This window comes from Callithrix jacchus, chromosome 12 (genome assembly GCF_049354715.1).
Source record: "Callithrix jacchus isolate 240 chromosome 12, calJac240_pri, whole genome shotgun sequence".
In the NCBI taxonomy this organism is placed as follows: Eukaryota; Metazoa; Chordata; class Mammalia; order Primates; family Cebidae; genus Callithrix; species Callithrix jacchus.
Genome location: NC_133513.1, coordinates 12,566,953 through 12,593,017, shown reverse-complemented (window position 1 = coordinate 12,593,017; position 26,065 = coordinate 12,566,953). Strand labels below are relative to the sequence as shown.

At 40.4% G+C, this 26,065-nt stretch overlaps 1 protein-coding gene across 8 annotated transcripts in view; it reads right to left on the bottom strand.

Annotated features, from left to right (window-relative positions):
* Nucleotides 1-25,359, bottom strand: part of ATF7IP2 (activating transcription factor 7 interacting protein 2) — a 77,585-nt gene extending 52,226 nt beyond the window's left edge. For 3 of the 8 annotated variants that reach the window (XM_054242571.2, XM_054242572.2, XM_009009151.5), the window contains exon 1: nucleotides 25,292-25,359. The gene's annotated coding sequence lies outside the window, so the exon portion shown is untranslated. The other 5 variants (XM_035266902.3, XM_035266904.3, XM_078344621.1 and 2 more) reach the window with 5 other exon arrangements.
* Nucleotides 25,360-26,065: the final 706 nt, after the last annotated feature.

The window sequence follows — 26,065 nt, the reverse complement described above, 5'->3', positions numbered from 1 at the left end:
ACAGCCCTTTATGCTAAAAACCCTCAATAAACTAGGTATTGATGGAACGTATCTCAAAATAATAAAAGCTATTTACAACAAACCAACAGCCAGTATCATACTGAATGGGCAAAAACTGGAAGCATTCCCTTTGAAATCTGGCACTAGACAAGGATGCCCTCTTACCACTCCTATTCAATATAGTACTGGAAGTTCTAGCCAGAGCAATCAGGCAAGAAAAAGAAATAAAGGGTATTTGAATAGGAAATGAGGAAGTAAAACTGTCTCTATCTGCAGACAACATGATTGTATATCTAGAAGACCCCATCGTCTCAGCCCAAAATCTCCTGAAACTGATAAGCAAATTCAGCAAAGTCTCAGGATACAAAATCAATGTGCAAAAATCATAAGCATTCCTGTACACCAATAACAGACTTAAAGAGAGCCAAATCAAGACTGAACTGCCATTCACAATTGCTACAAAGAGAATAAAATACCTAGGAATACAACTAACAAGGAACATAAAGGACCTCTTCAAGGAGAACTACAAAACACTGCTCAATGAAATAAGAGAGGAATAAACAGATGGAGAAACATTCCATGTCCATGGTTAGGAAGAATCAATATCGTGAAAATGGCCATACTGCCCAAAGTAATTTACAGATTCAACGCTACCCCCATCAAGCTACCGATGACCTTCTTCACAGAACTGGAAAAAAACACCTTAAACTTCATATGGAACCAAAAGAGAGCCCACATACACAAGTCAGTCCTCAGCAAAAAGAACAAAGCGGGAGGCATCACACTACCGGACTTCAAAGTATACTACAAGGCTACAGTAATCAAAATAGCATGGTATTGGCACCAAAACAGAGTTACAGACCAGTGGAACAGAACAGAGGCCTTGGAGGCAACACAACCTATCTACAACCATCTCATCTTTGACAAACTTGACAAAAACAAGCAATGGGGAAAGGATTCCCTGTTTAATAAATGGTGTTGGCAAAACTGGCTAACCATGAGTAGAAAGCAGAAACTGGACTCCTTCCTGACACCTTACACTAAAATTAACTCCAGGTGGATTAAAGACTTAAACATAAGACTGAACACCATAAAAACCCTAGTAGAAAACCTAGGCAAAACCATTCAGGACATAGGCATAGGCAAGGACTTCATGACCAAAACACCAAAAGCATTGGCAACAAAAGCCAAAATAGACACATGGGACCTAATCAAACTCCACAGCTTCTGCACGGCAAAAGAAACAGTCATTAGAGTGAATTGGCAACCAACAGAATGGGAAAACATTTTTGCAGCTTACCCATCTGACAAAGGGCTGATATCCAGATTTACAAAGAGCTAAAACAGACTTACAAGAAAAAAACAAGCCCATTCAAAAGTGGGCGAAGGAACAGACAGTTTACAAAAGAAGACATACATGAGGCCAACAAACATAAGAAAAAATGCTCATCATCACTGGTCGTTACAGAAATGCAAATCAAAACTACATTGAGATACCATCTCACACCAGTTAGAATGGAAACCATTAAAAAATCTGGAGACAACAGATGCCGGAGAGGATGTGGAGAAATAGGAACACTTTTACACTGCTGGTGTAAATTAGTTCAACCATTGTGGAAGACAGTGTGGCAATTCCTCAAGGACCTAGAAATAGAAATTCCATTTGACCCAGTAATCCCATTACTGGGTATATATCCAAAGGATTATAAATCATTCTACTATAAGGACACATGCACACTAATGTTCATTGCAGCACAGTTTACAATAGCAAACACCTGGAACCAACCCAAATGCCCATCGATGATAGACTGGACAGGGAAAATGTGGCACATATACACCATGGAATATTAGGCAACCATCAAAAATGATGAGTTCATGTCCTTTGTAGGAACATGGATGAACCTGGAAACCATCATTCTCAGCAAACTGACACAAGAGCAGAAAATCAAACACCACATGTTCTCACTCATAGGTGGGTGTTGAACAATGAGAACACATGGACACAGGGAGGGGAGCACTACACACTGGGGTCTGTTGGGGGGAATAGGGGAGGGACAGCTGGGGGTGGGGAGTTGGGGAGAGATACCATGGGGTGAAATGCCAGATATAGATGATGGGGAGGAAGGCAGCAAATCACACTGCCACGTGTGTACCTATGCAACAATCTTGTATGTTCTTCACATGTACCCCAAAACCTAAAATGCAATTAAAAAAAAGAAAAAAACTAACTTTTAATTTCATTTATCTTTTGTTTCTTCTACCATGATATTTATTCTTTTCTTCTACTACTTTTGTGTTTGGTTTGCTCTTGCTTTTCTAGTTAAGATGTATCATTAAGCTAATTATTTTAAGTTGGCTGGACACAGTGGTTCAGGCCTGTAATCCCAGCACTTTGGGAGGCCAAGGCAAGTGGAGAGCCTGAGCCCAGGAGTTCAAGGCCAGCCCAAGCAACGTGGCAAAACTCCATCTCTACAAAATGTTTAAAAAAATAGCCACGGGTGGTGGTGCCTCCTCAGTTACTGGGGAGGCTGAGATGGGAGGATTGCTTCATCCTGTGGAGGTCAAGGCTGTGGTTAGCCATGATCACACCACTGCACTACAGCCTGAGTGACACAGCAAAACATTGCACGAAACAAAAATTAGTTGAAGCTTTTCTTCTTTTTCTGTTTTTAGACAGATTCTTGCTCTGCTGCCCAGGCTGGAGTACAGCGGCATGATATATATTGGCTCTCTGCAACCTCCAACTCCTGGGTTCAAGTAATTCTCCTGCCTCAGCCTCATGAGTAGCTGGGACCACAGGTGCATGCCACCACACCCAGCTATTTTTACTGGACACATGGTTTTACCATGTTAGCCAGGCTGGTCGCAAACTCCTGACGTAAAGTGATCTGCCTGCCTCAGCCTCCCAAAGTGCTAGGATTACAGGTGTGAGCCACCATGCCCAGCCTTGAATGTTTTAAGACTTGTTTGGTAAACTAACCTATGGTATATCCTTGAGAATAATCCTTGTGCTGAGAAGAATGTGCATTTTGCAGCTGTTGTATGAAAGATACTGTAAATATGTATTAGGTTCATTTGTTGTATAATGCAGATTAAGTCTGATGGTTATTGGTTGATTTTCTGTTGATCTGTCCAATACTGAAAATGAAGTCTCCAGCTAAGATTGCATTGATGTCTATCTCTCTTTTTAGCTGGAATAGTATTTGCTTTATATATCTGAGTACTCCAGCATATATAATTAAATTGTTATAGCCCATTGGTGAATTGACCCCTTCAGCATTATATAATCACTTTCTTTGTCTCTTCTGACAGTTTTTGTCTTGAAATGTTTTTTTTTTTCCTGGTACAAGTGTAGCGCTGATACTCTTTTTTGGTTTTCAATGACATATCTTTTTCCAATGCTTTATTTTCAGTCTGTGTGTATCTCCCTAACTTTATAGGTGCACTGTTTTTCTTGCAGGCAGCAGATAATAGGGTCTTTTTTTTTTTTTTTTAATCCATTGAACTACTCACTGCTCAACAGCTTTTGACTGAGGAGTTTAGTCCATTTATATTAAATATATTTTGTATAACTAAAGAGTTACTCCAGCTATTTTGTTATGTTTTCTGGTTGTTTTGTGATCTTGTCTTCCTTCTTTCCTTTTTCCTGTCTTCCTTTTAGTGAAGGTGATTTTCACTGGTGGTATAATTTTTTTACTTTGTGTATCTGTTGTATGTTCTTCAATTTGAGCTTACCATAGGCTTATATATACTATCTTATAACCCACTATTCTCTCAAACTGATGAGAATTTAACACTGATTGCATAAACAAATAAGCAAAAATATATCTTGGCTTACTGCAACCTCCATGTCCTGGGTTCAAGCGATTCTCCTGCCTCAGCCTCCTGAGCAGCTGATATTACAAGCATGTACCACCACACTTGGCTTTTTTTTGTGTATTTTTAGTAGAGATGGGGTTTCAACATGTTGGTCAGGATGGTCTCGAACTCCTGATCTCAAATGATCTGCCCACCTCAATTTCCCAAAGTAATGGGATTACAGGCATGAGCCACCACTTCTGGCCTGTACCTTCAGAAGAGTTCTTATAGCTCATTAATATCATTTTCTATCTAACTGAAAACCTCCCTTTAGCATTTCTTGTGGGACAAGTCTGGTGTTGATGAAATCCCCCCGTTTTCATCTGTCTGGTAATGTCTTCATTTCTCCCTCATGCTTGAAGAACTTTTTTGCTGGATATACTATTCTAGGATAAAAGTGGGGTTTCTGTTTGTTTCCCTTTCAGCATTTTATATATATCCTGGCACTCTCTTCTTGCCCTGTAAGGTTTCCATGAAAAAGTATGCTCCAGATGTACTGGAGCTCCATTGCATGTTGTTCCTTTTCTTTTGCTGCTCTTAGGATCCTTTCTTTATCCTTGACCTTTTGGAGTGTGATTATTACATGTCTTAATGTAGTCTTCTTTGAGTTAAATCTGGTGTCCAATAACCCTGTTGTAGTTCAATGTTGGTATCTTTCTCTAAGTTGGGAAGTTCTCTGATATTATCTCCTTTCATAAACTTTGTTCCCCTATTGCTTACTCTATCTCCTGTTAGATTACTCGTAAATTTGTCCTTTTGAGGTTATTTTCTAGGAATTATAGGTGTGCTTCATTTTTTATTCTTTTTTATCTTCTCTGTGTATTTTCAAATAGCCTGTCTTCACACTAATTCTTTCTTCTCCTTGATCAACTGTGCTATTAAAAGCCTCTGCTTTCAGAGTGGCAACCACATTTGTCAGTTCCAGAATTTCTGCTTGATTTTTTAAAATTATTTCAATCTTTCTTAAATTTATCTGATAAAATTCAGAATTCCTTCCCTGTCTTATCTTTAATTTCTTTTAGTTTCCTCAAAGCAGCTATTTTAAAATCCTGTGTCTGAAAGGTCACGTATCTCTGTTTCTCAGGATTGTTCCCTGGTACCTTATTAGGTTTGTATGTTGAGGTCATGTTTTCCTGGATGGTCCTGATATGTCTTCACTGCCTGGGTATTGAAGAGTTGGGTATTTTTGTGTTGTCTTTGCAGTTTGGGCTTGCTTGTGCCTGTATTTCTTCAGGAGGAATTCCAGATATTCAGAGGGACTTGGGAACCCAAGCCCAATACTGCTGTGGTTCTTGCAGACTCAGAGACGTACTGCCTTTGTGGTCCTGGATAAGATCTGCAAACATTCCCTGGATTACAAAGCACATTTTTGTTCTCATCCCTTACTTTCTCCCAAACAAATGGAGTCTCTCTCTCTCTGTGCTGAGCTGCCTGAAGCCAGGAGTGGGGTGACACATGCAACCCTATGGCCACTACCACTGCGACTGTGCTGGGTGTCACACCTAGATCCAGCACAGCACTGAGTCTTGCCCAAGGCCTTTTGTAACCACTACCTGGCTACTGCCTCAAGACTCTAGGACTCTACCATCAGGAGATGGGGAAGCAAGCCAGGTTTGTATCACTCCCTTCAGAGTGGTGAGTTCCTCCAGGCCTTAGGTGGCTCTGGAGATGCTGTCCGAGAGCCAGTGATTAGAGTAAAAAACCTTAGAAATCTAGCTGGTGTTCTATTGCAGCTAAACCTCAACCCACAAAACAAAGTACTTCCTGCTCTTCTCTTCCCTTTCTACAGGCACAGCAGCCTCTCTCTTGGTGGCCACTGCCACCACCAGCAAATAAGAAGTTGTGCCAGCCTACCACCAATGGTCACTTAAAGCCCAAGGACTCTTCCATCAGCTTGTGGTGGATGCTGCAAGGCCTGGGACTCACTTTTCAGTGCAGTGAGCTCTCCTTTGGCCCAGGGCAGGTATAGAAATGCTTTCCAAGGGCCTAGGTCTATACTCAGGGACCCTAAGAGCCCACCTGATGTGCTACACTACTGTTGCAGAGCTGGTACCCAAGGTGCAAGATAAAGTCCCCACTGATTTTCCCTCTACTTTGCTAAAGCACAGTCTTCCACCATAGCCAGCACACCTGGGTGCTGTGTCTGCACCTCAAGACAGCACATCTCAGAAATTCACTAATGATCCAGGTAGATTTCTATGGTTTTGGGGTATCACTGTTGGTTATTCAGTGTCCAGGAGCTCTCTATAGTCAGCAAGTGATGAATTCTGCCAGGACTTGGTCCTTCACTTCAAGGCAACAGGTCCTAGAAATGTAGTCTGAATGCTAGGGCCTCACGACTCTATCCAGTGCTCTATGCTAGCTGTTACCTAAGATGCAAAGAGTAAAGAGGGCTCTGTCTTGCATCTTAGCTGTTATCTTAGATCTAAAATACAAGATCTTTGCTCTCCTCATCTCAAGCAGGAGTCACTTCTGTTGCTGTAAGCTGTGCTGCCTGGTGTTGGGGAAAGGGTAACACATGTAGTCTGTTAACTGTACATGCTGGTGTTGTCTCTAGGTCATGTGCTGTACTAATCCACTGGCTCTAAACCCAGCCTAGCATGAGGACTTGCCAAGGAATCACAGTACTTGTGTCCTAGACTGCCTTTCAAGTTTACCTAGGACCCCAGAGCCCTTTAGCCTGTGGTGGCATGTCTTGACAGTACTCAAGTTCCAACCACTGGGATGGGTGATTCCCTTCTGGCTAATGCTGGTTCAAGTACTCCCTTGAGTACTTGAGTACTTGGATAGTTGCAGGCTGAGCCCAACACCACTTTGCTCTCTGCTATGACAAGACAGCACTGAGTTCAATACCAAGTTCCCTAGTCACTGTGCTCACTCTCCCTCAAGTGAACATTCTCTATCCAGCAGCTACTGCCAGGGCATGAGGCGGTGAGGGGCATAGTGGCCACAATTCAAGGTTGTCCTTCTTAAGTTCTTCAGTGCCTCTTTCAGGGATATGAAGTTAAAGCCAGTCACTGTGATTGCTTGCCTGATTTTTGCTTCTTATAACAGTGTTCTTCTTTTGTAGTTAGTTGTTAAAATCTGGTCTTCCTGCAGCAGGATATAATAGGTGAAGGCTTCTGTTAGGTTTTGAAAGGAAGTCAAGGGTTAAAGACAGAGAGAATTGGCAGCTCAACAGCAACACAGGTTTACTGTCAGCACAGCCCCACTGCTGCTTACAAGCTGGGATAATTATAGGTCTGGGTGGGAGGGATTTGGGTGGTATGGTTTGCTGCCTGGGAGATATTGATAAAGATTTTCCCGTGGTCAGGTGTTTTGGCCTTTTGTCTGGCAGGATGTGGTAAGAATATTCCTTGAGCCTTTGTCCAGCAAAATGTGGTAAGAATGAAGCAGGATGTTTCTCATGACCCGAGCCCCTGTGGAATGTTTCACTCTGCAAAATGGTGGAGGGCTTACAAAATGGTGTGGCTTGAACTAACAGCTTCCATTGAGCCACCTTGCTCTGCCCCTTCCAGGTAGCCTCAGGATAATAAACATTGCCCCTTTCCTTTATTTCAGATGGAGTGTTGCTGTTGCCCAGGCTGGAGTACGATGGCATGAACTTGGCTCACTGCAACCTCCACCTCCCAGGTTCAAGCAATTCTCCTGCCTTAGTCTGCTGAGTACCTGAAATTACTGGCACTCACCACCATGCCCAGCTAATTTTTTGTGTTTTTTCAGTAGAGACGGGGTTTCACCATGTCAGCCAGGCTGGTCTCAATCTCTTGACCTCAGGCAATCCACCCACCTCCCAAAGTGCTGGGATTACAGGTGTGAGCCACCATGCTCAAATACTGAGCTTTCATTAAGATGTTTAGGATTCCTTTGAATGTTTCTTGGTTTCTTGTAGGGAGGGTCTACTAGTGATAAATTCCCTTACCATTTGCTTCTGTGAGAAAAACTTTATTTCTCCTTCATTTATGAAGCTTCACCTAGTTGGATACAAAATTCCTGGTTCACAGGTTTTTTTCTTTTTTTAGCACTTTGACAATTCCATCCCATCCCATTCTGGCTTGTAAGGTTACAGGTGGTTGGGCCCAGTGGTTCAAGCCTGTAATACCAGCATCTTGAGAGGCCAAAGTGGGCAGATTACTTGAGTCCAGGAGTTCGAGACCAGCCTGGAAAACATGGGGAAATCCTGTCACTACTAAAAATATAAAACAATTAGCTGGGCATGGTGGTGCACGCTTGTAGTCCCAGCTACTCTGGGGGTGGTGGCATGAGAAATGCTCAAACCTGGAGGCAGGGGCTGCAGTGAGTCATGATCGTGCTACTCCACACTATCCTAGGCAACAGAGACTATGTCTCAAAACAGAAAAAACAGCTGGGCACAGTGGCCATGCCCATAATCCCAGCACTTTGGGATGCCGATGTGAGTGGACCACTTGAGGTCAGGGTCAGGATTTCGAGACTAGCCTGGCCAACAAAATGAAACCCCATCTCTACTAAAAATTATCCAAGTGTGGTGGTGCACACCTGTAATTCTAGCTACTCAGGAGGCTGAGGCAGAAGAATCGCTTGAACCCAAAAGGCAGAGGTTGCAGTGAGCAGAGATTGCATTAGTGCATTCTAACCTGGCTGACAGTGAGACTATCTCAAAAAGGAAAAACAAAAGATTACTGTTGACAAGTCCACTGTTTGTTGAATGAAGTTTCTTTTGTAGGTGATTAGATGCTTTTCTCTTGCTGATTTTATAATTCTTTCCTTCACCTTAACTTAATGACTATATGGCATTAAACCCATGTTGCAACATATTTTCCTAAGACTCATTAGGCATCCCATGGCTAAGATATCTAAATCTCTTGCTAGACTAGGGAAGTTTTCATTAATTATTTCCTTAAAAAGGTTCACTAAATATTTGCTTTTCATTTGGAAATACTGTTAATTCATCAGATCTGCTGCTTTATGTAGTCTTGTATTTTTCAAAGACCTTCTTCCTTCTTATATAGTCTTTATTCTTGTCAACTAGGTCAATTCAAAAGATTCTTCTGCCTTATCTAATCTACAGTTCAGGCTTTCAAATGCACTCCAAAATTTCTTCAATGAATTTTTAATTGCCATAAAGTTCTGTTTCATTTTATGAAAAGACATCTATTTCTTCTTCATGTCCTAAATAGACTTTCCAATTTATTTGTATTGGTTTTCACATGTCCCTTGTATCTCATTAAGTTTCTTTAAAAACAGTATTTTGAGCACTTTAGCATTTCATTATTATTTTTGATTAGGATCCACCGCTAAAGAATTCCTATGTTCCTTTGAGGAGGTGTTATAATACCTTACTTTTTTTATGTTTCTTGTAACGTTATGTTTATTTCTGCACAACCAGAGATGTATTTGCTTCTTGGTATCATTAAATGTACTTTCACTAGGACAGGAGTTTTTTTCTTGAGGATGTGACTTTGCTTCTGGACAAATTTAGTGGCAAAAACTCTATTATTTCTTTGGTTCTAAAATAAAAAGCCTCAGGGTGGTGGTTTTCTCAAATGCCAGTCACACTAGCAGTGTACCAGGCAGATGAGTAGGTTCACAACCCCAGTAGCCAGCATGGTATGAACAATTCTGGTAACATGAAGTCATGAGAACTCACCTCACTCCTGAGCTTGATGCACTTGTGTCACATATTGTAATGAGCTATGTGGGCTGATCTCCAGGCCAGTAGGGAGCACTAAGAATTAAAAGCCAGCTGCAGTGGTAGCAGTAGGGTTTATACCCAACATCTGTTAACCTGGAAAATCACTGATCTCCCTATAAACATCATTAGAAAGATGGAAACAGAAAAATCAAATATTGGACTTATTTTGAACTTTAAACCAAATGAACGTAACGTTCATATTTATAGAACATTCTACCTGCATAATATATATTCTTCTCATTAGCACATGGAACATTCTCCAAGTCAGATCATTAGACCACAAAACAAGACTCAACTTTTTTTTTTTTTTTTTTTGAGAAAGGGTCTCCCTGCATTGACTAGACTGGTCTTGAATTCCTTAGATCAAGCAATCCTGACACCTCAGCCTCCCAAAATGCTAGGATTACAGAAGGATCCACTGTATCTGGCTATGAACAAATTTTTGAAAAACCACAATCAGGCCGACATACTGGCACAAGCCTGTAATCCTAGCACTTTGGGAGGCTGAAATGGGATGATCACTTGAGCTAAGGAGTTTGACACCAGTCTGGCAACATGGCAAAATTCTGTCTCTACAAAAAATACAAAAATCAGCCAGGCATGGTGGTATATGCCTGTAGTCCAGCTACTTGGGAGACTGAAGTGGAAGAATCACTTGAACCCAGGAGGTGAAGACTGCAGTAAGCCAAAAATCATGCCACTGCACTCTAGCCTGGGTGACAGAGTGAGACCTTGTCTCAAAAAAAATATCAGTATCATATCAAGTATCTTCTCAGACCACAGCAGAATAAAAATAGAAATCAATGCCAAGAGAATCTTCGGAACTATAAAAATATATGAAAATTCAACATGCTTCTGAACTATCACTAAGTCACTGAAAAAATTAATATGGGCCAGGTGTGATGGCTCACACCTGTAATCTCAGCACTTTGGGAGGCTGAGGTGGGCAGATCACGAGGTGAGCAGTTCAAGACCAGCCTGGCCAACATGGTAAAACCATGTCTCTACTAAAAATACAAAAATTAGCTGGATATGGTAGTGGGCGCCTATAATCCCAGCTACTCAGGAGGCTGAGACAGGAGAATGGCTTGAACTTAGGAGGTGGAGGCTGCAGTGAGCCAAGATCGTGCCATTGCACTCCAGTCTGGCAACGAGAGCAACACTTTCTCAAAAATAAAAAATAAATAACCCAGAAAAGAGAGACCTAAAAAAAAATCAATAAAACAAAAGTTGGTTCTTTGAAAATTTAAACAAAATTGGTAAGCTACTAGCTACACCAACCAAGAAGAGGTAAGCTCCAAACAAAGTCAGAAATTAAGAAGGACATATTACAGCTGAAACCACAGAAATACAAAGCATCAACAGAGACGACTATGAAGAACTATATACTGACAAACTGGAAACCCTATGGGAAATGGATAAATTACTACAAACATACAATGTCCCAAGCCTTAACCACTAAGAAACAGAAATCCTGAATAGATAATTGGTGAGCCTGAATCAATAAAGACTCTCCGAACAACAAAAGAGCCCAGAACCACATGGATTCACAGTAGAATTCTACCATACATAGATGAAACTATTCAAAAAAAGAGGAAGGTATTCTTTCTGAATGCATTCTAAGAAGTTAGTATCACTTTGATATCAAAACCAAACAAGGACACAATAACAAAAACAAAACTACAGACCAATATCCCTAATAGATGAAACAATCCTAAACATATTAGCAAACTGAATCCAGCAGCACATAAAAAAGATAATAAACTGGCTGGGCACAGTGGCTCACACCTGTAATCCCAGCACTTTGGAAAGCTGAGGTGGGCAGATGACAAAGTCAGGAGTTCGAGACCAGGCTGGACAACATGGTAAAACCCCATCTCTACTAAAAATACACAAACTAACTGGGCATGGTGGCAGGTGCCTGTAACTCCAGCTACTCAGGAGGCTGACGCAGATCACTTGAAGCTGGGAGGTGGAGGCTACAATCAGCCGATTGTTCCACTGTACTCCAGCCCAGGCAACAAGAGCAAAATCCATCTCAAAAATAAATAAATAAATAAATGACAATGTGGGAATTCACTCAGGGTGGTGGCAAAAATATTAAAGAAAGTTACTGAATATAGTCTTAAACCCTTTTGGAAGGCCTAAGGGTTTTTTCTATAGTTCTTGGCTGAATGCAGCCTAAATCCCCTTTACATTTAGTTAATAAATAAAGCAAATAGCTAGGGTATGTGGGGGAGTTTACCTAACTAAATTGTTTACTCACATAGATTTAAAACTAACCTTTGAGCTGGATGGCCCTCTGGGGGTATGTCAACAACGGATATTATCTACTAATGGTGTTTGCTTGCTTTGCACCCCGGAACCTGTGCTTTAATCTTCTAGTGGTGTTGACTGAAGCCTTTGTCAATCACACTTTACTAAATAAATGTGAATCTTACTTGCTAGGAAGGGCTGGCGGTTGCAACTGTTTACAGCACTCTCTGGGGTGCCTGTAAGCCCCCCAGACCATCAGACAAACTGGTAAAGCATAATATCTGTGTGTCAGTATACTTTATTCACCTGTCACTGGATCAGGGTATGCAGGACAGACCCACATAGGTGGTGACCCCTACAAAATAAACCATGATCAAGTAGGTTTTATACCAAGGATGCAAGGATGGTTCTACACATGCAAATCAATAAATGTGACTTATCACAACTAAGAACAAAAACCACATCATCATCTCAATACATACACAAAAAGCATTTCATAAAATTTAGTATCCCTTCATGATAAAACCCCTATTACACACTATGCATAGAAGGAATATAGCTAAGGCCAAGAGCAGTGGCTCACACCTGTAATGCCAGCATGTTGGGAGGCTAAGGCAGGTGGATCACCTGAGGTCAGGAGTTCAAAGGCAGCCTGGCCACAACATGGCAAAACTCTGTCTCTACTGAAAATACAAAATTTAGTCAGGTATGGTGGCAGGTGCCTGTAATCCCAGCTACTCAAGAAGCTGAGGCATGAAAATCGCTTGAACCTGGGAGACAGAGGTTGCAGTGAGTGGAGATTGTGCCACTGCACTCCAATTTGGTGACAGAGCAAGACTCTGTCTCAAGAAAAAAAAAAAAGGAAGGAACATAGCTATAAATAATAGCTGCCATAAGGCCATATACAACAATCCCATAGCCAAAATCATACTAAATCAAGAATTATTTGAAGTATCCCCTTTAAAAACTTGAACAAAACAAAGATGCCCACCTTCACAACTCCTATTCAACATACTACTATATATCCTGACCATGGCAATCAGGCAAGAAAGAAATGGGAAACAGGATGTCAAAGTATGTTTGCTGATGACATGCAGCTCATGCCTGTAATCCCAACACTTTGGGAGGCCAAGGCGAGTGGATCACAAGGTCAGGAGTTTGACACCATCCTAGCTAACATGGCAAAACCCATTTCTACTAAAAATACAAAAAATTAGCTGGGCATGGTGACGTGTGCCTGTAGTCCCAGCTACTCAGGAGGCTGAGGCAGGAGAACCGCTTGAACCTGGGAGGCTCACCGCAACCTCCACTTCCCGAGTTCAAGTGATTCTCCTGCCTTAGCCTCCCGAGTAGCTGGGATTACAGGCATGTGCCACCATGCCCAGTTATTTTTGTATTTTTAGTAGAGACAGGGTTTCTCCATGTTGGTCAGGCTGGTCTCAAACTCCTGACCTCAAGTGACCTGTCTGCCTCAGCCTCCCAAAGTGCTGGGATTACAGATGTGAGCTGCTGTGCCCAGCCAGATCTCTAAAACATATTTTCCTAACTGAAATTCTGTATCCTTTGACCAACACCTATTCAACCCCCTCACCTGTATAATTATCATTTTTACTCCCTCCTTTAATGAGTCAAACTCTTTAAGATTCCAAAAATGAGTAACATCATACAGTATCTGCCTGTGTCTAGATTATTTCTGTTAACACAATGTCCAGGTTTATCCATGTTCTTGCAAATGACAGGTAAAATAGTACTCCATTATGTACATATACCACATTTGCTTCATTCAATTCCTTGATAAACATTCAGGCTGATTCTGTATCTGGAATAATGCTACGAAAAACATGAGTATAAGTATCTCTTCAAAATAATGATTTACTATCCTTTAGATATATATATATATACACAATAGTAAGATTTCTGGATCATATAATTTTAATTTTTTTTGAAACTTTCAAAAAAAGTTCCAAAAAATGGTAATAGCTGTACTAATTCATGTTTCCATGAACTGTGTGCAAAAGTTCCCATTTCTCTACCTCTTTGCCAACATTTGTTACCTTTTATTTTTGGTGATTTGGTGCTATTTCATAGTGGTTTTTATTTATATTTCCACAAATATTAGTGATGTTGTGCACTTTAGCCATTTGTATGTCTTCTTCTGAAAAATGTCTCTTCTGGTCCTTTGCTCACTCCACCTTTTTTTTTTTTTTTTTTTTTTAAGATGAGGTGTCACTCTTTCACTCAGGTTGCAGTGCAGTGTGGCATGATCTCAGCTCACTGCAACTTCCATCTCCTTCAGGCTCATGTGATCCTCTCAACTCAGCCTCCTCAGTGGCTGAGACTGCCCGCGTGCACCACCACACTGACTAATTTTCTGTAGAGATGGGGATTTGCCATGTTACATAGGCTGGTCTCAAACTCCTAAGCTTAAGTGATCCACCCGCTTTGGCCTCCCAAAGTACTGGGATTGCAGGCATAAGCCACAACACCCAGCCCATTTTCTTTTGAGACAGGGTCTGTCTGTGGCCCAGGCTGGAATGCAAGCACACAATCATAACTCACTGTAACCTCAAACTCCTGAATTCATTTTTTAATTGGCTTATTTGTTTTCTTGTTATTTAGTTGAGTTCCTCACATGTTTTGGAAGAATTAATATTGCTAAAATGATTATACTACCCAGAGTACTTTATGGAGACAATGTAATCCCCATAAAAATTCCAATGACACTTTTCATATAAATTGAAAATACAATTCTAAAATGGTTTATGTGAAACCACAGAAAAGCCCAAATAGCCAAAGCAATCTTAAACAAAATTAATAAAGCTGGGCAGGCTGGGCACAGAGGCTCACAGCTATAATCTCAGCACTTTTGGAGCCAAGTTGAGTAGATCACCTGAGATCAGGAGCTCGAGACCAGCCTGACCAACATGGAGAAACCCTGTCTCTACTTAAAATTCAAAATTAGCCAGGTGTGGTGATGCATGCCTGTAATTCCAGCTACTAGGAGGCTGAGACAGGAGAATCATTTGAACCTGGGAGGCAGAGGATGCAGTGAGCCAAGATTGTGCCATTGCACTCCAGCCTGGGCAACAAGAGCAAAACTCCATCTCAAAAAATAAAAATAAAATAAAAGCTGGAGGCATCACACTAGACAATTTCAAAATATACCACAAAGCTGCAGTAAATGAAACCATACAGTACCGGGATTAAAAACAGACACATAACCAATGGAACAGAACAGAGAACCCAGAAATAAAATATACACATTTATATTAAATTGATTTTCAACCAAATGCCAAAACATAAAACTTGGAAAGAACAGTTGATTTAATACATGGCACTGGGCAAACAGAATATCTACACGCAGAAGAAACTAGGCAGTATCTCACACCACATATAAAAATGAACGTTAAATGCATCACTACAAAGTTAAACGTAGGCTGGGTGTGGTGGCTCATGACTGTAATCCCAGCATTTTGGGAGATCAAAGCAGGATGACTGCTTGAGCCCAGAAGTTTGAGACCACCCTGGGCAATACAAAGCAACCTTGTCACTACAAAAATTAAAAAAAAAAAAAAAAAAAATTTTTTTTTAAATTAGGCATGGTGTCATGTGCCTCTTGTCCCAAGTACTGTGACAAGCTGAAACAGGAGTATCACTTGAGCCAAGGAAGTAGAGGCTGCAGTGAGGCAAGATTGAGCACTCTATCCTGTGTGACAGAGTGAGACACTGTCTCAATTAAAAAAAAAAAACAGGCTGAGGCACAACAATCACTTCAAATCAGGAGTCAGAGGTTGCATTGAGCTGAGATCTTGCCTTGCATTCCAGTCTGGGCCACAGAACGAGACTCCGTCTCAAAAAAAAAAAAAAAAAAAAAAAAAGAAGGAAAAAGAAAACAAACTTAAAAGTAAGACCCAAAACTGTAAAGCTACTGGAAACATAGGGGAAAATCTCCTTGACATTGGTCCATACTATGACTTTTTTTAAAGATATGACCACAACAGTATAGGGACGAAGGCAAAAACAGACAACTGGAATTACATATGAAACTAAAAATCTTCTGTACTGGAAGGGAACAATCAACAGAATGAAGAGACAATGTATGAAATGGGAGAAAATATTTGCAAAGCACACATCTGATAAAGGGTTAATATGCAAAATATATGTGAGTCCTCTGGTTAGATGAACATGGGGTATCTTTCCATTTACTTAGATATCTAATTTCTTTCAATAACACTTTGCAGTTTTAAGAGTTTATGTTTTGTACTTCTTTTTGATGCTGTTATATATGCTTTCCTCAATTTCAGTTTTGGATTCCTCTTTGCAAGTATATGGAAACAAAACAGATTTATGTGCACTGATCTTCCATACTTCAACCTTGTTGAATTGGCTTTTAATTGTTTGTGAATTTCTTAGAATGTTCTGCATATTAAATCAAGTTATCTGTGTATAATATTTCACTTCTTCCTTTCCAATTTTGACACTTTTACTATTTGAAAAAATATTTGGCTTCATTTTCCTAACTAGATCCACCAGTACAATGTTGAAAAGAAATGCTGAGAGGGGTCATCTTGTTCCTGAATTAGCAGGAAAACCTCCAATCCTTCACTATGATATTAGCTGTGGGATTTTTACAGATGTTTTTTATCAAGCTTAGAAAGTTCCCAACTTTCCCTACTTTGTTGAATGTTTTTATCATGAAGAGGCCTCAGATTTTATCAATATTTTTCACTATCTCTTAAAAAGATCATATAGCTTTTTTTCTTTGATATGGCATATAACATTAAAGATTCTTACATCAGAAACTTTTGCATTCCTGAGATAAATCTCACTTGGTCATGGTATATAATCCTTTAATGTTAGTTTCAAATTACTAGTACTTGGTTGAGGATTTTTACATCTATATACATTTAAAAAATCATTCTGCAATTTTCTTACAGTGTACGGAGTCTGCTTTCGGTATCCAAATATTGCCCTTACTGATTTGAGAAATGCTCCATCCTCTTCTATTTCTTCGAAGAATTGGTGAGGAATGCACCTTTAAATGTTTAGCAGAATTTACCAGTAAAATCATCTGATTTGGGGCTTTTCATTTTGCCCTAACTCCATTGTTTTACTGGGTATATGTTCAGATTTTCTTCTTCTTCAGTCAGTTCTGGTAGTTTTGTGCCTTTTTAGGAATTTGTTTCATCTACTAAATAGAGTATCACACAACTGGGATTATTCTATAGTAAACTACTGGAAGGTCAGCAGTAATGTCCCCTCATTCATTCCTAATTTTAGTAATTGAGTCTTCTTTTCTATTGAGGTAAGTTTAGTTGAATGTTTAATTGTGTTGATCACTTCAAAAAATGTCTATGGTTACCTTGATTTTCTATTTTTGTCTATTCCCTATTAATTTCCACACTATTTTTTTTCCTATATTCTGCTGACTTTAGGCTTAGTTTGCTCTTCTATTTCCAGTTTCTTAAAAGGTCTAGGTTATTGATTTGAGATCTTCTTAATATAGCATTTATCACTATAAGTTTCCTAAGAATTGCTATAATTGTACCCCCAAGACCTTTGGTATGTTTGTCTTCATTTTCATTCATCTCAAAGTATTTTCTAAGTAACCTCATGATTTCTTCTTTGACCGTTATTTAGGAGTGTTTCAACGTATTTGTGAATTTCTCAAGTTTCTTTTTAGTATTGATTTCTGATTTTATTCACTGGTCAGATAATGTTCTTTTTTGTAATTTCAATCCTTTTAAATGTGTTGGTTTGCTTCATGACCTAGTGTGACTACTGAAGAATGTTCTATATACACTTGAAAATAAAGTCTATTCTGCTGTTGTTGAGTGTTCAAAAACGTCTCTTAAGTCTAATTGATTTACAGAGTTGCTCAAGTCATCTTGTCTTGCTGATTTCCTCAGTTTTCTATTATGACAGTGTTGTATTGAATTCTCCAATTATTGAATTATGCATTTCTTCCTTCAATTCTGTCAACAGTTAATATATTTTGCTGCTCTTATGAGGTGCATATATGTTTACGATTTGTATGCCTTCTTGAGGCACTGACCCTTTTGTCATCATAGAATGTCCCTCTTTATCTCCAGCAATATTGCATCAGTACATTTTGTCTGAAATCAGTATAGGCATGCTAGCTTTATTATGGTTGCTATATTTGCATGTTATATCTTCATCTATCCTTTTACTTTCAGCCTATCTGCATCTTTGAATCCAAAGTCTGTCTCCTGTAAACAGCCTATAGACCAAGTCTGTTTTTTTCCTTCAGTCTGACAATTTCTGCCATTCCACTGGATTGTTTAATCCTTTAACACCTGACATTACTTGGCTGTTTTTGTTTAGAAACAGGTCTCTCATCATTCACAGTGCTGAGATCAGAGTTCACTGCAGTCTTGAACTCCTGGGCTCAAGTGATCTTCCCACATCAGCCTATCAAGGAGTTGGGACTACAGGTATGCACCATCGCACTCAGCTAATTCAAATTTTTTTTGTAGAGACAAGGTCTTACTATGGTGCTGAAGCTCATCTCAAGCTCCTGGCCTCAAATGATCTTCGGCCTACCAAGGTGTGCTAGGATTACAGATATGAGCCACTATACCTGGCCTTCATATTACTATTGATATAAAGATGCTGCATGAGTTGCAATAGTATTACATCCCAATAAACCTATCAGAAATTGAAAATATCCTAGGTCAAAGATGCAGTTAATACAGGTACAACGAACCTACCAAGCATCATAGCTAAGCCTAAGCCTACCTTAAACATGTTTAGAACACTCATATTAGCCTACAATTAAGCAAAATAATTTAACCTAGAATTGATTTTATATCAAAGTATTGAATTTCTCATATAATTTATTCATATTCTATAGAATGTCTATCACTTCCCACAGCATCATAAACTAAAAATCGTGTCAAACCATAATTCAGGGTCCACCTGTAGTTTGATTTGTTTGTCTTTTACTTTTTGGTTTATGTCTCATGCCTTTTGTTCTATTCCTTTACTGCCATAGGTATGAGATTTTTCTAATGGTGTCTTTTTTTTTGAGACAGGGTCTCACTCTGTCACCTGGCCTGGAGTGCACCGGCACAATCTCAGCTGACTGCAACCTCCACCTCCCGGATTCAAGCATTACTCCTGCTAACCCTTCTGAGTAGCTGGGATTACAAGTGACCACCATGCCCAGATAATGTTTGTATTTTTAGTTGAGATGGGGTTTCACTATGTTGGCCAGGCTGGTCTCAAACTCCTGACTTCAAGTGATCCACCCTCCCAAAGTGCTGGGTTTACAGGTGTGAGCCATCATGCCTGGTCTAATGCTGTCATTTTTAAAACTTAATTTTTCTTTTAGAGACAGAGACTCACTCTGTTGACAGGCTAAAGTAGGCATGAACACAGCTTATCACAGCCTTGACCTCGTGGACTCAAACAAGATTCTCATTTGATCCTTCAAGTAGCAGGGACATCAGGGGTGCCCACCGTATTTTTTTTTTTTTTTTTTTTTAAAAGACAGAGTCTCACTATGTTGCCCAGGCTGGTCTTAAATTCTTGGGCTCAAGCAATCCTCCTGCTTTGGCCTCCCAAAGTGCTGAGATTAGGCAATTTTATAGGCCTGTGCCTGGCCTATAGATGGCTAACATTATGTTTACAATTCTTATATCAATGTTGATGAGAGATGGGTCTACTTTTATCAGGTTTTGATATCAAACTTTTGCGGGCCTAATACAAACTACAAAGTCTTTCTAGTCTCTGAACAGTTTGTGTGTGAATGGTGTTATTTTTCCTTAAATATTAGAATAATTCACCATTAATGCCATCTGGGTCTGGAGTTAACTTAGTGGTAAAGGTTTTCAATTAAAATTGATGTAGAACCAGCTGGGAGCAGGGGATCACATCTGTAATACCTTTAGTCTTGAGAGCCTTGAGTCTGGGAAGCCAAGGCTCAAACAGCCCAGGACTTCGAAACTATCTTAGGCAACAGTGAGGCGTAATCTCCAGTTTAAAAAAAAAAGGCTGGACACAGTGGCACATGCCTGTAATCTCAGCACTCTGAGAGACGAAGGTGGGACCTGAGGTCAGGAGTTCAAGACCAGCCTGACCAACATGGTGAAACCCCATCTCTACCAAAAAGTACAAAAATTAGCCACGTATGGTAGCAGGTGCCTGTAATCTCAGTGACTTGGGATGCTGAGGCAGGAGAATCACTTGAACCCTGGGGGAGGAGGGAGGCGTAGGCTGCAGTGAAGTGAGATTGTACCACTACACTCCAGCCTGGGCAAAAGAGCAAAACTCTGTCTCAAAAAAAAGAAGATACAGAAAATACATACAACTATGCATGCTTTCTGTATCTTTTGGTGTCAATTTTACCTATTTTTCCATTTCAGCACAATTTCAAATTTATCAACACAAAGTTCTCATCGTATTCTCTATGAGAATATCTCTTTCCTTTTTTTAAAGACAGAGTCTTGCTCTTTTGCCAGGCTAAAGGGCAGTGGCAGGATCTCAGCTCACTGCAACCTCTGGCTCTAGGATTCAAGCGATTCTCCCACCTCAGCCTCTCCAGTAGCTGGGACTACAGGCATGTGCCACCACCACGCCTGGCTAATTTTTGTATATTAGTAGAGATGAGGTTTCACCACATTGGCCAGGCTAGTCTTGAACCCCTGAGCTCAGGTGATCCTCCTGCCTTGGCCTCCCCAAGTGCTGGGATTATAGGCGTGAGCCACTGCACCCAGCCTCATTCTTGATACTAGTAATGTGTTTCTTTTTCTTGATCATTTTTATTAAACATGTATCAAGATTCTCAAAGTAAACAAAAATGACAAAAAAAGACTGTCAAAGTATTTTAAGTTTGCTAACTTGCTATCATACAGTGTTCCATTTCATAATTTTCTTTTTTTTTTCCTCTTAAAGAGATGAGGTCTCACTATATTGCCCAAGCTGGTCTTGAACTTCTGCATTCCAACAATCCCCCTTCCTTGGCCTCCCAAAATGCTTGAGCCACCATGCCCAGCCCATTTTCTTTTCTTTTTTTGAGACAGGGTCTCTCTCTGTGGCCCAGGCTAGAATGCAAAGGGCTCACTGTAACCTCCAACTCTTGGGCTGAGCAATTCTCCTGTCTCATTCTCCAGAGTAGCTAGGATTACCGGTTCATGCTACTGCACCTAGCTAATTTTTTTCATAGTGATGGGGTCTCACTATGTTGCCCAGGCTGGATTCAAATCCATGGGCTCAAGAAATCCTCCTGTCTTGGACTCCCAAACCACTGGGATTACAAATGTGAGCTACCATGCCCTAACCTCCTCTTTCCACTTGCTTTGCATTTGCTTTGCTGTTCTTGTTCCAGCTTTAGGAAAAAACTCAGATATTTTTCAGTCTCTCTCCTTTTCTATTTTTTAGAGTCTCGCTCTGTCACTCAGCTGGAGTGTAGTGGCATAAACATAGCAGCCTGGCTAATTTTACGAAACAACACTTTGTTTTTTGTAGAGATAGGGCCTGTCATGCTACCTGGGTGGGTCTCAAACTCCTGATCTCAAGTTATCCTATACCTCAGCAACACAAAGTGGTGGGATTATAGGCATGAGTCAGTGCACCCAGCCTATTACCTTTTTTTCTAATTTCTCATTTAAAGCTGTAAATTTTCCTCAAAGCCCATCTTTAGCTGAGCCTGCAAGTTTTGAAAAATGCTACCATATAATTTTATATTTATCCAATATTTTCTAAGATGCATCGTAATTTCTTAACCTGCAGATTATTCAGAAATATGTTACTTTTCAAGCAGTAGCATATTTCCTATATCTTCATGGTTCAAAGTTAGCTTATTCCTTTTTCCTCTTATAGTTCGAAGCTATGGTGCATGCTGATTTAGTTGGGTTTATTCAGCTTCATTGAGTTTCTCCATTATGAAACATCTTTATCTCTACCAATGCTATTCTCCAAGATAGTATCTTCATACATTCTAAGCATTAAATAAAGAACAAGTCTCATTAAATTTAAAAAAATCTGAAATTTTACTGTTAGTCTTTTTAAAAAGTAAAAATTAAAAAAAAAAAAACTCATTTAACCTAAGCTTGTTCAAAGTCAGAGACTTCAGCCAATATTTGAACAGAGGGTCTAAGACTCAAGGAATTCTATCACAAACACAAAACAGGTAAGTTACTATAAAGTGACAGGGCTGCTTTAACAGTTATATAGTGGCTAACAAAATGACAAAACTCGGGCCAGGTGACAGTTAATCTCATAAGTAATGCCAAGTGTGGTTCATAGACCAGCAGCATCTGCATCACCTGAATGCTAAAATTCTGACATTACTGTTTTCAGGTTTTACCAATAGTATAAAATGCTCATTATGAAATAAAGCAGTTGCTTGCAAGCACTCCTTAATATCTAGTGGCAATCACTTTAACAACTTGTTTTTAAAATCTCAGCATTTTAAAATATTTTCATACCTATTTCTTGAGTTACAAATTTTAGCCATATCCATTTCCTATAACTGCAGATGAAGATTTAGCTCCTACATGTACTTTTTTCGAAGTGGGGTGGAAACATTTTAATAGGATGGCAGGGGATGGCAACCATTGTACAGAGAGCACTCACAGCTCCAAGAGTTTCCCTCCAAGTTATAAAGTTCTTGTAATTAGCTACGGCCAGGTCTTCTGCACATGGGAAGGAGGGAAGGAGGTGAAAAGTATTCTGGTCTGCCTTCCTGTCATTCATAGATCCAGTTCTGTAGCTCATACATCTTTTCTGGCTCATTGCATTTTCAGTTAAATATGGGTAAATATTCTTTATATAGCGAGATAGACTACCATGAGTGCATTATCTTTTTTCCCCACAGTATTTTGTCTTTAACTGGAGCTAACAACTAAATCTTCTTATAAACCTAACCTTCACTTTTGAAACTGACCAGAACTGTCATATATCGACCTTTCCCTAGTCTACTCTTTAAAGTTTAAAGATCACCTCTTCAAAAAAACACGCCAGAGAGAACTCCTACTTCCTTATATAAATTTCCCACTACAAATAATTTTTATATCCTCAGTGAGATGCCTTTTTTATAGTAGTTTTAAGAAATGGTGTTTAATGAACATTTACTTAAAAAATGAAGCTCTGGAAAGCGACCCAAAGTTATTCTCTCCTTAATAACAAGTACTGAAAAGCCTCCCAAAGTCACTGTCTCCTTAATGAAGAGCACTAAAAAGGCCTAGGCAACTTTTGTCATGGCTATCTGATAAGCTATTTCACATCAGCATATTGTACACACTAGGCCTCAGAGGTATACCAATGGAAATTACCACCGCATTTAGTAGATACATATAGTTCCTCTAATTAATGGCTAACTTTAATAAGACCTCTCTAAACATTTCATTATAGTCCTAAAAACTTAATCAGGAGTTCAAAAAAATCCAACATATGGTCTCCCTTTCCTCCAAAAAGTCAGTTATTTTTCTGTAGATACTGGCGGACTCCAATCTGTCCCACCCAGATTGGTAAAAATGAAAAAGCTATTCTAGTCTACTGCAATGCAGAATAAGTATCTAAATTATATAAGAATATGAGATAGCGCAGCCGCAGTGGCTCTATCATCCTAGCACTTTGGGAAGCCTAGCCAGGCGGCATCAACTGAGGTCAGGAATTCAAGACCAGTCTGGCCAACATAGTGAAACCCCGTCTCTACTAACAATAAAAACATTAGTCCCGCACCCATACTACCAGCTACTCGGGAGGCTGAGGCAGGAGAATCGCTTGAACTCAGATGGTGGAGGTTGCAGTGAGCTGAGATCAGGCCACTTCACTCCAGCCTGAGTGAAAGAGCAAAACTCTGCCTCAAAATAAATAAATAAATAAAATAAATGAGATAGCTAAGTCACTGTAGTGTCTGTGGTGGGTAGGGGGGAAATAAAATAGACTATGACATAGAATGAGAGAATACAATTCTTGGTATTTTGTATTATCTCACTCAACAACGACAACTAATACTCGTGCACTTAAAAGTTTTAACTATCCAATATGTTATTTAAACTTTGATTACATCAAATGAAATAGATCTGTGCACACTCACTATAAGAGAACTATGATATATGCGCAAGCAAAGATGCAGGGATCATGCAACAGTTTCATACCAGATTTCAAGATACTAACTAGCAAGGAAACACAATGGAACTGAAGGCTGAGGTGAAAGTACAGGCATAAGGCAAGGAAAGCAGAACATTCAAGATGTACCTATGTCCCCCAGTTCTTAAAACATGCAAATCATTTCCAATAAGGCACTGGCTCATGTATTTCTGTCGAAGCAGAAGTCAATCTTAAGGTCGGAGTCAACACTTCTACAAACGTACTGCAGAATAAACAAGCTAAGAAGAAAGGCATACTTCACAAAAGCTGAATTCAATGTTATTAGTCCTTCATTCAGATGCTTTTTACATTTTCAATTGCTTGCCTTTGATATAACTTCTCTTTATCTTGGTCTTCCCCATCTGTTTTGCAAATAGTTATGTCGCAGGTCATTTACCGGCTATAAGTAAATATGACAAAATCATAATAAAACAGTTTTAAGTCTCAGTCTAGAATAACAATCTAAGTGAATATGACATCATTTTTCTAATGGAGACTATTCGGTACAACTGTCTTCTTCTATACATATTAAACCATATATAAGTCTTCATAGCAGAAAAAGCCATTATGTCATAAAGCAAGCAACACGTGGTTAGAAACTTCATTTTCAACACAGGAACATGGAAAGGGAGAAGTCCGTTTCCTTAAGTGCGGCAGGGTTTTAACAGAAACAAAGTAAAAATAATTATTGCTTCCTCTCTTAAACTTGCTGGCCAAACCTGGAGGAAATTGGTTAGGGAGCGAGGATAAGATGGAATTCTCTTAAAAAGATAAAAACGAACTTCTACCTTAAGGAAGTCCTCATCATTAAATGCTAGCATCTCTACACCGGCAAACTCAACAGTGGTAAGGGATTTCAGCATTTTACTCAGAATTTTGTTTTTTTTCCCTGATTTCAAGGCTGCCTGGCGGGATCCAGTTGCAGGCTGACACCTGGCTTAATTACGTGATTAAAAAGACTCAAGAACATTTGGCAATAGGACACCGAAGTTGGAGGTGGAGACTTTCATCCGTTAACTTCTAAAAGCATTCTGGACAAGAGCAAGCTTTTACTTATTTCTCAGGACAAAAACCACTGAGACCAATTTCTTCCACAGTGGAGTCCCGCCCCCCATACCCAGGCCCGTCACGACCCGTGGCCGCACACCACCCTCGCTTCACCAGCGCCCTGCTCCGAAAACCGTGCACACGCTCCCATCCGCTTCTCATGGGCCTCTTCCCGGCCCCGTCAGACCGGCCCGCCGGCGCTTTTCAATCAGCGTAGCCTCGTCACAAACGCCTGGCCTGCCCGGCGCTCCGAGGCCTCCGGGGCCGGCCCTCAGGCGACCAGAGCCGCCACCCCGCCAACTGCCTCTCTTGCAGGACACTCGCCCGACCCCAACGTACCTACAGCAGCGCCCCGCCGACTGCTGCTAACTCCGCTAGTACTTCCAACCGCAGCCGCCGCTAACAATGGTGGTCCTGCCCGGACCTGCCGGAGTAGGTCTCCCTACGCCCACCCCCGGCTGACTCTGGACCAATGGCAGCGCGAATATGCGGCAGTCCAGCCAATCAGACACAGCCAGCTAAGTGGGCGGAGCGAAGAACCGCGAGAGGAAATAGAAGTTGGCTGAGGGGCGCCTGAGGTTCGCTTCCATGAGCGCTTCTTCCCGTCAGCCACCGGGGCTTTCCCGCCATGCAGCAGATGCTGGCGCCTGAGCTTCGCCTCTGTGAGCGCTTCTTTCCGTCAGCCACCGGGGCTTTCCCGCCATGCTGCAGATGCTGGCGCCTGAGCTGGGCCTTTCTTTTGAGTGACAGCGTGAAGATTTAGACTTTCGAAACTTAATACCAATAAAACCTTATTTACAAAAACAACCCCTCACCCTGATTGGTAGTTTCCGATTTGATTTTTTTTAATAGTGTTTGAAAATATTTATCTCATTTACTTTTTTTTATGACTTTTTAAATTTTGCAACTCAGGAGCATTGTAGTTCTTCTTGTTCTTCTTTTTTTTTTTTTTGAGACCGAGTTTTGCTCTTGTTGCCCAGGCTGGAGTGCAGTGCCATGTTCTCGGCTCACTGCAACCTCCCCCACCTGGTCTCAAGCCTGATTCTCCAGCCTCAGCCTCCCAAGTAGTTGGGACTACAGGTACCCGCCATTACACACAGCTAATATTCTTAG